Source organism: Cydia splendana, chromosome 1, assembly GCF_910591565.1.
Source record: "Cydia splendana chromosome 1, ilCydSple1.2, whole genome shotgun sequence".
NCBI lineage: Eukaryota > Metazoa > Arthropoda > Insecta > Lepidoptera > Tortricidae > Cydia > Cydia splendana.
In genome coordinates, this window is record NC_085960.1 from 1,125,623 (window position 1) to 1,140,667 (window position 15,045).

Here is a 15,045-nt window from a genome sequence, read left to right on the forward strand (position 1 = left end):
ACTTCGGTCGTCACTATCTATTTGATGCTAACTGTACTTGACATTGACAATTATTTCTGTCTAATCTCAATTTAAATCAAGTTATAAGACTTATAAGTGGACAAGATTAATCAGTTTTCTTAACTAAGTAAATAATGACTATCTATGTAAGCCTTACGATACATTAAAAATTTAATATGGAAAGTTTCAAACACACAAGAGGGTTTAACAAAATTTTTGACCTGTGTTTATTATATACTTTTAAAATATAAATGAGGTATCTTTCATCTTTGGCTTGGATTACAATATGAGATTAACACGAACTGCTTCTATTAGAAATGTCTAATAAGGATGGAAGATGAATAACGATTCTTCCATCCTTCTCATATCAGCGATCACCTGATCGTACACCAGCTTCTTCGCGTCAATCCCCCACATGAAATCCAAATGGCTGAAACTGCTCATCGGTATGCTAGTTTTCGCTTTGAGGTTCCCAAGCTCCTTCGCTAATCTCTCCACATCGTTGACATGCGCTAAAGGGTCAGATAAGGAGTACCGGAGGAAGACGGGAGCTTTGACTTGGGACAGGTCGTATAGAGGTGGGTCCCAGGTGCCGTAGACTTTGTAGTTCCAGAAGCCGAGGTGGTTGAAGCGACGGAAGGAGCCGCTGTGCGTGACTTGGCCGTAGTGAGCGAACTGACGGATGGAAGCGCCCGCGGGGGTGTGGGCTAGGATCACTGGGAGCATGGTCTGAAAATATATCTTAGTTTCACCTCATATATAAAGATCTGAATTTTTAGACGTCTTTTTGCCGACCGAACTTTTAATAACTATTTTTGCCATCACACAAATAATAAAGGCTGTTGCGTTCAGGACAGATCATACAAAGGCTATGGCCATCATTGCAATGATGAGGACCGTGAGAGGTACCGATTTGATTCCCATTTATGATGAGCTACATTGTCAGGCAATGCGCGATGTTCGAAGCGCTTGTGGCGCCCGCGCCCTTTGTGCTAATAAGTTCGTGATAAGAAGTTGCGGTCCGGCCACGGCCCGCTCTAAGTCATCCTTTATGCGGCGTCTTTTTGATAAAAGATGGTTTCATGGTATTTTTCGGGTGATGCCCGACGTTCGGAACGCTAAAGAATAGGTACGTACCCTGTTAAACTCCAACGAGTTCCATCCCCCGAGGAGGAAAATAATATTGGTGCACATTTCCTGAAATATAGCAGTATCACTGCAAAGCTTCTCGCCGGCCCACCGCATGATTTTAGAGTTGGTGATCGGAAGGATCTCACCCACGCCGATCACTTTACTAAGTTTCTGTAAAAAAGGTACAGATTTCGTAGACACTCATAATAAAAAAAGCTGGTTTTTTATGATATAGGAGGCAAACGAGCAGACGATTCACCTGATCGTAAGACCAGAGAGGTAATGAAATCAATAACTTCCGGTACGAACCTACGAAGATAACCAAATGATATTTGTTGTATAACCTGACTATGTGTAATTTAAATTTAATAATAACTTACCTCAAGTACGGTGGAAAAAGGCGCGAACTCCTTGATAAGAGGACAGGTATTGTGCGTCAAGTAAGCCACGGGTGCCAGGGCGTTCATCGAGATGATCTTCTGGTTGTAGTCCGGCCGAAGTGAACACATTACCCAGAACGAAGTGGTACCCTGGAAATTACACAGCAATATTTAAAACAAAATTATGGTCGGTCGCACCAAGCCGCCTGCCATCGTTAAATCCTTCGCAAAATTTTACTATATGGGATGTTTCATAGTTCACCACTGAGTGATTTTGATCAGTCCGTTTATTGTTGTTGGTACCTACAACTGACCCTTTGCCTTCACATGTAAGTAGTTGTATACATAATGGTCAAGTTGCGATTCAATAACAATTAGTAAGGCTTACGAGCTCGTAATTGCTTTCTCAGTAAGAAAATTAGGCATTACATTTTTGAGATTTCGTATTGGATCTTTAACTCCCACTTCTAATACTTAAGTGCAAAATTTATTAAACAGAATCGAATGTCTTTTCCAATGGCCGTTATTACGACTACATCTGAATACAAAATAGAAAGATGGAGACAATCATTGTACCTGTGAATGCCCAATGTAATGAAGCCTCTTCTTATTCGCCTTGTCCAAAACGTAGTCGATCATGGTCGGCAGATCTATGTTCCCGATCTCGTCCCAGGAGAAGTTCCAGAACTCTGCCCCTGAATCAGGGTTCAGTTTGACGTGCTGGCGTGAGTAGCGGTTGCCACGGGCGTTGCCCAGCCACACGTCGAAGCCTTCCTCGGCTAGGATGTAGGCTGAAACATAATATACTAGTTTCTCTCAAAAAATATAGTTCTTAATAAGCTACACAATCATGTAAGGTAGACTTCCGAGTGCTCGTCACTGTTCTAGTACATGTAATCTTTAAACAAATTGTACGTTGGTATATAAATACGACAGTTCTTCCCAACCTGTATACCTATTCAATCCCAAAAATTGTATAGGTATGCTGATCTTCTCCACATTGATCTTTAAGTCATTGTCAACCGCACCTCACACCATCGCAGGGTCTATCATCTATTGGACATTAGTATATCGAACACTAGGTTTAGGTACCATACCTACCATGAAACCGTTCAACATTGCTGTGGTTTGTAAATATTCGTGATCAAGAGCAAAATACCAGCCATTATTAAGTTTTTAGCTGTTATTTATTTAACCATGATTTTACAAAGCTTATTAGTTTAAATTATTACTTTATTAAGGTAATAAGAAATGTAGCGCTCACCTAACCCTTTGTTGGATCCCATCAAGACCCAATCTGCCGAAGATGACATCAAACCGTGCATAATGAAGACGAGGGGCCTGCAATAATAGGAGATTATGCAACAAGGGCATAAATTAACCCATTTTATCCGAGTTAATTTATTGGTCCGAGCGTAAGTGAGAGGTAAAGCTACTAGGCCAAGTTTGGTATCGTTTTCGTATAAATCGGAGATGCCGAATTCATTTATGGTAACTGGTTTGTTCGTACAATAAAATTTTTCGATGAATAAAATATAGCAAACTACATGACAAACTATATTGCGGTATAATTACGTGAGCAGATAATAGGTTTTTCGGCAAAACGGTTACCTCTCTGTTGTTGTATTCACATCATCAGCATCACGCCCATGGGGAATTCGATGCACGGTCAAGATGTAGCCATCGGCGGTGGTGACCCGGTGTTCTTCCAGGGGATAGCCGTACTTTCGGACGAGTGCGGGCTGGAACAATATTTTTAATAACTTTTATATTAAAGGAAAAATGGAAAATTCACCTCTAATAAACCAAATTTACGACGCCTGCACTAAATGAGGGAGCAAAACTGATTGTCTAACTAAATGTTAGAAATGCCATGTAGTAGAGACCGGCTAAGCTAACTTTGCACCGACTTGAACAAAGTGAGGAAGTGTCATTATAAACGCCATATTTACTTAGAAATATGACATTATCACACTTTGTCATTGCAAATAGCTTGGCCCGACTCTAGGTATTTTGTATGCAATGATGACAGTAAGGTAAACGTACTAGTGCTCGACATGCTAATGCCCAATAGATGAGACCCTGCTGTCACCTCTATTGACAATGACTTAAGTTTCAAGATGACATGTACTGGTACCGCGTCGAGCACCAGTAGGTACGTTTATCTTATTAATTTTTAGGTAAAATAGTTTTGCTGTGATTCATATAATAGAGGCCTTTTAATTTTGGCCAGCAAATTAATGGTGTATGAAATATGCCATTTCATTTCAAGGCTTTTAAATCTTATAATTATGTAGGTACCCGTATCCAGGAAACGGGTTTAATTTAATGCGGTTTTTTTGTAATAACTTAATTACCAAATAAAAAAACTTTCACAGTTAAAAATGTCTTAGTTTCATAAGAACATTGTAACAACTAACATGATATGGGCTTGCCTGCCTGAAATAAAATATTTTTCACGCCACTGTTCGGAAATGTGGCAATAGATGGTCTAAAACCAAGATGGAAAGTAGGCAATAGCTGTAGCACTTGAACCACCACTACTACAATGTTTCATTGTTATTATCATCTGTTATTGGTGGCGGTACGCTACAGCAATGAGTATCATTTAAAACATAAAAATCAATGAAAGGTCTTTTTCGGCGCAACATTTTACTTCAAAAATAAAATTAGGTTATCTATAGGACCAATTTCTTTAAAAAAAAAAAAGATGTGTCAAAACCATTCATTCATTCAGTCAGTTCATTCGATTCACGCTTAAGGCGTTTTTTACTTTTGTTGCTGTTTGTGGTTTTTTAGCAAAAACGCTTCTAAGTTTTAGAGTCGGTTTAAAGCAAACAACAGAAAAACGTCTCTTAAAAGTGATAAAAAAAGTTAAAAAGGCGGGATCGGAAAATACTCACTGAATTGGATAGTGTAAATTGTGTATGACTAAAAAATACAAGAAACACGTAAGTATCTACGCTCGCTATAAAATGAGTTCTTCTAGTGAAGAAAATGATATTCTTACGCTGACGCCTACCGAAATTCAAGAGACAGCACAGGCAGTTACTACCAGAGAAATCGCGGGCTAGTACTTATAGTTATGCAAATGTTTTCTTATTTCCTCGCAGTAGTCGTGAAAAGCACTATGTAATGCCTCGGCCGGAAACGCAAAAGATGCATGGACTCGAATTATTTGAGGGCCTCCACTAACGTGTCGGCCCTCAAACTCACTCGTCCACCTTTTAGCGGTTTTCCGTCCTCTCCTACAATGTACTAGAATTGAACTAATTTGAAAAAGATGGACTTTTCTGGAAAAGGAAATTTCATCTTAACCTGATACCTACTAAATTTAAATATGTTTAATAATAGAATAAGAAGGAAACATCATCTATTTACAAACAAGATATATACAGTGGTATTACTAAAATAAATTAATAACTAGCTTAAATCTAAAGTAGGCCCTTGAGGCATAGTACCAAGGATAAGAATAATTTATGTACTATATTATAATTTGTAACTATTTTAGCCAGTCAATGCTTTTGCTTATATGATCCTTATGCAAGATTTTCTACATACATATAATATATGTAGAAAATCTTGTAAGTTTTGATATCGAACCTCCTCACAAAAATTCACGAAAATCGATACAGAAATGCGATCTGTAGAGAGAACAGTCGGACATAAAAAAGCACGCTGAAAAAGGACGTTTCGCTCGCTCTTCGCGTTTGCTCGGTCAACAAGATTACCGCAGCATCGTAAAATTTTGATAGTATTTTGCTTCCTTTTAGTATTTCACTAAAAAACTTACCACTTTAAGGCTAGCATCCTCCAGAATCTCGTCCGGAACCTTCGGGTCCAGACTGACCCCATCAGATCGTCCAAACGGCCCAGAGGCCACACAAACGCACAGACACAACAGAACAATAGCTCCCAGCATGGTGGCAATTTCAATGTCACGGTCTTCACATTGATTTTATTTATATACGCTGACCAAAAACGCCGATCAATTTCCTTGTTAAGTAGATAAGTACCTTCATGTAAAACGCCATTGTAGTGATTGACGTTTCAGTGTTTTTTGTCGATAGTTTCAAGTTGAAAGTAAGTAAATGTAGCTGAATATAAGGATGTCATCCTTTACCGCTGTGAACCTCGAAGAAACGTGTTTAAAAAAATGTCTTTAAAGGGCTAAAGGCACGCTCTTATGACTCTGAAAATAAGATTGTGTGAGATATTATTGCATGTGACTGCAATATAATCATTTTGAGTAAGAGATAGTAAAAGAAAATATATCTCCCCAAGTTCCCGCCATATACAATATTTACTTAAATTAACACAAAACTCCCCGCAAATAAAACTGCTTTCATACAATTGAGTCTTTACGTCAACGCCATCTAGCCGAGTATAGGCCAAAGGTGTGGCGCCATCTATTCGAGAATGACTTTTTCTTGATTTCCGAGGCACGTTTTTTCCTTAGTCTCTATTCATTTTATACGGAGTTACATAAATCTTTGATATTTGTTACTGTTTCCGATTGCGCGGCGCGCGGACGGATTTTTTTTACTCGTGATGTGTATGTGTACTTATTATTTATTCTTCATTTCCTATAAATTGACGAATACCGGAAACATTAAATTTATTTAAAATCCATGCACGGGCGAGACATAATACATATGTATGTTAGTCTGTAAGGTATTTGTAATATGGGCCTTGTTGCTTGAATTAAATTTCTAAATAAATAAATAAATAAATAATATTATGGTCTAGATTATCATACAACTTGTAATAATACTTATCATGAAATAATCACTACACCTTATAAAACAAATCCCCCGCCGCGTCTGTCTGTGTGTCGCGATAAACTCAAAAACTAATGAACGGATTTCCACCTATCAATATAGTAAGTCTTGAGGAAGGTTTAGGTGTATAATTTGTTAAGGTTTTGTCTAACCCGTGCGAAGCCGGGGCGGGTCGCTAGTAATTTCTAATTGTTACCTACGTGATGCATTGCGGTCATTGATTTTAATGAGGCTTTAAATAAATTTTAGGGTTTCGTACCCAAAGGGTAAAAACGGGACCATATAAACCCTATTACTAAGACTCCGCTGTCCGTCTGTCTGTCTGTCTGTCTGTCACCAGACTGTATCTCATGAACCGTGGTAGCTAGGCAGTTGAAATTTTCACAGATGATGTCTTTCTGTTGCCGCTATAACAACAAATATTAAAAACAAAATATAATACAAGAAACGTGTTTTTTTTTTGCCGTTTTTTGTGTAATGGTACGGAATCCTTAGTGCGCGAGTCCGACTCGCACTCGGCCGGTTTTTTCTACTCCAGCACTTCTGTTTGTCAATTAAATGACTGCCGGTGATATCTAAGTAAATCAACTACATTTGAAGCGCGGCACGGTGGCGCTTGTCTATACGAGTAGGATCATATATTAGGTATAATAACAGTTTTATTATGAATATTTATACGTTATTATTTATTTTATGCAAGCACTTTTTGTACTTAATTTTATTTTATATTTGATATTTCTCATTTAAAAACGGCCATCATATTCAGTTTAGTTAAAATCTCTTAGTATAATCTATTTTCCCGGTTCCCGAGATACAGGCGGCGCCTAGTTTTTTTTTATATTTTCACGAGGAACATTTAGGTGTAAAATTTGTTAAGGTTTTGTGTTACCCGTGCGAAACCGGGGCGGGTCGCTAGTAGTCGATAAAAGGACTGGTACCAACCACGTCGCATCACTAGTGATGGGACAAATTACTTCACAGAGATGACTATCAGTTGGTTTTCACAGTGACTGGTTGTTTGTTTTATGTGGTTAGTTCTTGAAATTTGGGATGCTATATCTTCCTTGGACAATCCTGATGGCATAGCAATCGGCATCGAAGGTGAGATTATGATGCCTACATTACAAAATACGTTATATATATACCCTCCTAAGACACAGTTTACTTAAGGGTCAAGACACTTTCTTGGACATTGGACAAAAAATACTATAAATCAAAAAAAAAGCTCGGCGAAACTAGTTTTACAAATCCGTACGTCTTTAGAAAATGTTAAAGGGAACCGCTAAAACTAAAAAAACGTTGAGTAGATGTGTGGCCGATGGCCTATCCATAACTCCGCGAGGCCCATCCTGATTTAAGCATTTGTTATGGTTTTGATAACGTTTTGACACGACCTTGATCGTTTTCGTGATTGGTGCGCTTCTCACCCACGATTTTCATTTCATTTCGGTCAAACCAATCAGCGCGAGTGATCATCAAGGTTATATCAAAACGTAACAAATGGTTAAATCAGAATCATGCTCCTGTACGTTTTCATTAAGTACCTATATTTTTATCCTTTTCCCATGTCGGTGACAAACAAGCATACGATCCGCCTGGTGGTAAGCAGTTACATGCGCGTTGCCGACCCTTTTTTGAAGGACCCCATATTGTTTGTAGTCCCTCGGGAAAATCGTTGTATCTTGTTCAATGAGTAGTCGAAAGTAGATCTACATTTAATTTTTTTTGTTCACATTTATGTAAAATAAATATGCCACATGTATACTTTTTATAACGAGAAATAGTAGGGCTTTTTCATGAAATGTTTATTGCTTTTTATTTTTGTGTGCATATTAAAATAAGAAAAATATAGGCTTTTATTCGGAAAAAGGTTTCATAGAAATTTTTTATACTTATTTAAATTTTTTTCAAATTATTTATATGAAAACGTATAAATCAAATATCAGAAACGAACTTATTAGCATCCTTGAGTTACACAAAAATGGTACCAAACTTGACCACATAGTAAAACTTTATTTTTTACAAATTTCGGGGGGCATCCCTTAAGTCACATTTTTGCATCTAAAATTCGATTGGCTCCCCTTCGTAAATCAATCTGTGAGTCAAAAGGAGCAACTCTGCAAAAGGAAATTCCATCATCACCGTTTGCCGTATAATTAAGTGAACACCAGGGACTATAGTTATAGGATGGTTTCGGCCAGGACTTTCGTATCTGACGTTTCGTATCAAGATCAATGAAACGAGCGTCTTCAAAATTCTTTACGCTCGTTTTAATACGAGAACGCCATCAAGAGCGCCTCCATGCCAGGCATCTTGCAACGACGAAGTACCTACTTCAGATCTATTTGATAATTATTATTATGACCCGAAGTGGATCTTGGGGTCGTTGCGCCACAGCAGGCAGCAGCAGTAATTATTAAAAAAAAGGGGATTTCATTCAACGATATAGGTAACATTAATTTTACACAGAACCTAAATTATATTTCAGACTATTTATTTCTTTTCCATACTCCTCATATCAGAAATGACCTGATCATAAACAAGCCTTTTCGCGTTCATTCCCATAAGAAAATCAAAATGGCTGTAAGTTGCCATAGGTATTATCCGCTTTGCTTTAAGATTACCGATCTCCCTTCCCAATCTTTCGACATCTTTAACATGAGCCCAAGGATCAGATAGGGAATAATGAAAGAAAACTGGTGCTGTAACTTTGTGGAGGTCGTATCGTGGCGGTCTCCTGTTTCCGTAGATTCTCATGTTGGCACGCCCGTGGTTGAAGCGACGGAACTCCTTGCCGGCCATGACTTGCCCGTAGTGGGCCAGTTGGTAGACGGAGGCGCCAGCTGGCGTGTGGCCTAGGATTACTGGGATTATCGTCTGAAAAACATACCAGAAAAAAATAATAGTTGTTCTAAATTGTCGCTTTGTTCGAGAGCAAAGGATTAGGTCTAAATTTCAGGTCCCAGATTTGTGAGGTTAGTTCTCGATATGCTCGATACCGCCACATCCGCCAAATGTCTGCTAAATCCTATTTATCCGAACACCAATGGGAAAAACATGCAAAATAATTTTTCCGACGCTCTGTTGAGAAGGAGCTGAGGTTCAGATGAGCAAGAGAGACACTTGGATCTGTTTAGGGCACAGTAGGCAGACAGTATAGTGATATACCCACCTTGTTTAAAAACGTATAAACGCGCGCAGTTCCATCCAAAGAGGAATGCTACGAGTATGTTGCTGTAGGATTTGAGTGACAGCCCTGTCTCTACAGAGCTTTATCTTCGTTCTACTGAATGTGTTTATCTCAAGAGTTAGACCAAGAAAAGTCTGCAGCGATTTTGATAGCCCACGCAGTGCAAGTGTTATTTTAAACGTCAAACGTCTATGAAATTATGACGTATAAATAACACTTGCACTGCGTGGACTATCAAAATCGCTGCAGATTTTTCTTGGTCTAACTCTACAGGATGATTCATGAGACGTGAGCAGGACTAATCCTGCACACTCAGTAACTGATAATTGATCGATCACCGTCGTATTTAGGTGAAACAATCACACTTTTTCCTATTTTTTTACTTTTTGGTGAGGGCAAATTTAATTCTCAATAATCATGGTCACCCTACAGGACCTAATTAATAAACATAAAACCTCTTTAACCGTAATGGAATTTTGATTAGGGGCTGTCCATAAATTACGTCATCGATTTTTGACGATTTTGGACCCCCCCCCCCTATAATCATCCAAAAATCATGCTTTTCCTCCTACTTCATGCTACCGTCATCCGACGTCCAGACCCCCCCTTCCCCTAATTTGAAATGACGTAATTTATGAATAGCCCCTTACGAAGAAAATAAACTGTCAAACTTGAGTGAGATACGAGTTTTCAAAAGTAACCAGACCGTGATGACAGTGACAGAAGTTTAGGGTGACCATGCATGTCGTAAAAAAAATTATAACTTTTTTTTTCAACACTACTAGAAAATTAACGTTAACCTCACTAATACTGAAACGAAACAGTTGCTTATAATTAACGATATGCGCAGTGTTAGTCCTGCTCACGTCTCCTGAATCACCCTGTATAGTCATACCCTGTTTAACTCCACAGAGTTCCAGCCACCAATGAGGAAGTATATGTTGCTGCAAAGCTCTTGAAAGATAGCCCCGTCTCTGCAGATCGCCGCTCCGGCCCATTTCAAAAGGAGCTTGTTAGGCATAAATTCTGCTTTTCCGATCAGAGTAAGAAATCTCTGTAAAGATTAACACGACACTATTATCATCAATCAATCTTCAGTTGGCACTAGAGCCAATCTCAAAAAATTTTCATTTTTATTTTTAACTACAAAAATACTTAACGGCTGAAGCAATGACCCAAAAGGACTCCCGGCATCCCGTACAATAAGGATAACTCACGCTAGAATAGTCCGTGACCTTAACTTATCGAAAGAAAGCATCACGTGATCACCGATCATCACCCTTCATAGAAAACGAAGTGTTGGAAGCCTCAGCCCGGCCCCGTACCTACCGTTATGGCGTGAGTCATCCTGAACACTTTGGTTTGACCTGCGCAGTTTTTCGCTAACTTTCACCGGTACTTAGCTTGTGCTGAGTCAGCACTGCTGACCGTATAGGTACTCTATCCGCCCATCGATTCTTAGGATGGAGGCTTTCTTTCAGTTGTTTGATATTACACATGCCATTTATTAAACAATCTTCTCCCATTGTTTAGAGGCCCACCCAACTATATACTTACTTCTCACCAATTCAGTTTGGTTTTGGTTTGGTATTTCTAAACAAAAACTTACAGCGATGATATTAGAAAATGGTGCTATTGCATGCAGGAAAGGACTCTTATTGTGGGTCAAGTAAGCCACAGGGGCCAGGGCGTGCATGGAGATGATCTTGTGATTATAATATTCGGGTCTCAGCGAGCACATGACCCAGAACGCTGTGGTACCCTGAAAATAACCAAGGTCAACGTGAAAAAAAAACGTAGGGCAAGATTGCTTACAAAACGATAAACAGTGTTCCCAAACCCAATATATTTCCCTAAACATACGCGAGGCCACCACCGCGAGGTAACCAGCTCTTAGGGTCTTTTATTTTCATCCTTATTTTGTTTTTCGTTGATACATACATACTTACCGTACATACAGTTTCAGTATGGATCAACAGTACATAAGGCTTGATGATAACCAAACAATCCTAATATTGAATATGGATCCTTTACCGAAGACTTTCTCGAATATCATTTGATAATAATTATGGCACAAAGAAACATTGAAAGAGCTTATCCTGGCAAGATTGACAATAGCTATCAAGTCAGTCGTAGGCTCGAAACTAGCTATAACTAGGAAGAAAGAAAATAGACGGAAAGGAAACGAGTAAATATTATTATTTTACAACTCCAGAATAATACCTGTGAATGCCCAATGTAATGAAGCTTCCTCTTATTTGTCTTTCTCAAAACATAATCGATCATGGCCGGCAAGTCTAGGTTCCCGATCTCGTCCCAGGAGAACTTCCAGAAGTTAGGGTTCCTAGGGTTAATGTGGGCGTGCTGGCGTGAGTAGCGGTTGCCGCGGGCGTTGCCTAGCCATACGTCGAAGCCTTCCTCGGCTAGGATGTAGGCTGGAATAAACGTAATAAGGATAAAGCCTTGTACCTCACCATCAATGAAAAGAGACATTTTGTTTGGTGAAGTGCTATGGGATTTCTTATCTAAAGTTTGGCAAGCCATTTCCGTCAATAGAAAAAGGCGGCAAATTTAATTTAATTATACAGTGTTTTATAAAATTTAAATTTCTGACCAAAAAACCATGTTCCATTAGGTGTTGATATGTTTAATTTTCTTAAAGAATATTAATTACCTAATGCTTTCTCAGGTCCAGTCACGACAAAATCTGCGGAAGAAGATAATAATCCGTGCATAATGAAAACGACCGGCCTGTAAACAAAATATTATATTGTCTGTAACAGGATATTGAGACGCGAGCAATCAATGCCATATACAGTGAAACCTGGATAAGTGGGATCTCAAGGGACGAGCAAATCTGTCTCACTTAAAGAGGTTTTCCACTTACACAGGGTCTCAGTTAGCCAGGTATAAATAAATGTATGTCTCATTTATAGAGTGTTCCATTAATAGAGGTGAGAAAGGAATAACCTTTCAGTTATAGAGGTGGTAAATAAGGTATTTTGTCAACATTATGTATGAATTGTAATCATCAACAATAAATAAAGGTCAAATATTTCTTGTCCTTAAATAGTTTTTTAAGTCTGTTCAAATTTTTATTCGAATTAACTTTGATTGATTCTTCTTCTACAAAGGATGGATTTTATTAAATAAAATTAAAAAACGGACTTCATTCTGTCTTAGAACTTAAATAAATGAGAATTAATTTTTGGTTTTTCGTTTCGATAGTTTTAACTACTTACTCAAACTAACTAAATAAAACTTGATGTCGTTTAGACACAATTAACCGAATGCGGAATTTTCGGTTAGACTAAAGTCCAAGATCTTCAATAAAGTCCAAGTTAGAGAGGTCATAGTTTGACGTTATCTCAGAAACAGAGGTCGACTCCTATAACGTTCTAAAAAACAATGAAGCAAATGTAATCTTTTAAATATAGTCTCAGTAAAAGAGGTAACATACACTCTCTGTCTCAGTAATAGAGGTAAATTTGACTATAAAATCGAAACAACTAATCTCAGTTATAGAGGTCTGTTTTTTCTCACTAACAGAGGTAATTCAGCGCCAAAGTGCCGGGACCGCACTATGAGTCCCAGCTATAGAGGTTTCCCACTTATCCAGGTCCCACTTAACCAAGTTTCACTGTATTATGAAATGAATGAATGAAATGAAAATCTTTATTTCAGGCAACTAATGGCCCATACATAAATACCTTAAAACTAGCATACATATTATATAAAAATATATTTTATAACTAAACTTTAAAAAACTAAACACTACATGTCACATTATGGCTGCGATGCATTACGCAACCCCGCAGTGTCAGGGAGCCGGCCGCGGAACCGCCGAAACTTGACACCCTTCGGCCAAAACTCCTCCTTGGTGAAGGTCGCTAGATGTTCAGTCGGAACGCTCACCACAAACGAATTAAAATTCAATTATAATAAGAGCGTGCGACTTTCAATCAGGAGGAAGTGGTTTCAAACCTCGGTTCGTATCACTGAGTTTTCGGAACTTATATGCGATATATCATTTGATATTTTACCAGTCCCTTTTCGGAAAAGAAAAACATCGTGAGGAAACCGGGCTAATTCCAATAAAGCCTAGTTTCCCCTCTGGGTTGGAAGGTCAGATAGGAGTCGCATTCATAAAAAATAAACTAGTGCCTATGCAAAGAGTCCGGGTACCGTAAATTTAATCGTAGGCATAACGTTACCGATGTCACCTGTTTCTTTTCCTGTTGTTATATCGTCCATAGGGAATCCGATGCATGGTCAGGACGTACTGGTCGCTGGTGGTGACCTGGTGTTCTTCCAGTGGGTAGCCATACTTCCGGACCAGACTTGGCTGACAGAATAAGTAAATAAAGTCAGCCAGGGCAGTTGTAACTATGGGGCAAATGCAACTACTCGTGAATTCCCTTTTTACTCGCGAAAATGTGCCAGGAATACAAGTGGCTTTAAAATTTTCCCTTTGTGCATATGTATGCTGTACGATACTTATACGAAATGTACTCAGTAGTTATAAGGTAAACGCAGTAGTGCTCGACATGCTAATGCCCAATAGATGACACCTTGCTGTCACCTCTATTAAGTTTCAAGATGACATGTACTGGGACCGCGTCGAGCACCAGCCGGCCTAGCCAAGGTTACAATCGCTATCGCTTCGACAACGAAAACACGACACTCTTCCTTATTAGTGTGACAGTGACAGTTGCGTTTCGATCGCTACAGAGCGTAAGCGATTGGCATCTTGGCTACGCGGCCTGTACGTTTACCTTAATCCAAAGCCAAGCAAAGCAAAGCAAAGTTAAGTAGCATTTAAAAATGTTACTTATACTCGTACGCTAAAATCTTGGGCGCTATTGAACCAATCTTAGATATACCTAGACATATTCATATGCCATAATATAAAAATGTTACTTAAGTATACCTACTCATACCAGATGCTAAAATCATGGGCGCTTTTGAATCAATGTAAGCCTATTTACTTGAAAGCATGAAGTCTAACTTCAAAGGTTTTATTTGTTATTGTTAGCAACTTTTCTGATTTAGCACTAAAACAAAAATATTGCATTATTTACCACTCTCAAATTAGCATCTTCAACAAGTTCAGGATGTAATCTCAATTTTTTTAGCTGTTGTGGTTTGGTGTCTGCTCTGTCTTCACAACCAGAGGCTATGGAAGCCAACCCACAAACACACATCAAAACAAGTGCTCCCACCATGATGGTTTTTAAACACCATGGTGTTCGAGAGTAGATTTTGTTTTTATATGCCGATGCCGATTAGAAATTAATTAACACACCTAATTCATTATTAGTGTTTCAAATTGAATGTTACGCCGGCTTCTCAAATTAAATTTCACGGTATTTGCTTAGTTTCACTATTTTTTAGGGTTCCGTACCCAAAAGGTAAAACGGGACCCTATTACTAAGACTTCGCTGTCCGTCCGTCCGTCCGTCCGTCCGTCCGTCTGTCCGTCCGTCTGTCCGTCCGTCCGTCCGTCTGTCTGTCACCAGGCTGTATCTCACGAACCGTGATAGATTCACAGATGATGTATTTC

General features: G+C 38.7%; 1 pseudogene; it reads right to left on the reverse strand.

Moving 5' to 3' along the window:
- Positions 1–306: 306 nt before the first annotated feature.
- On the reverse strand, positions 307–14,738 carry LOC134798626 (uncharacterized; annotated as a pseudogene).
- Between the last annotated feature and the right edge of the window lie 307 nt (positions 14,739–15,045).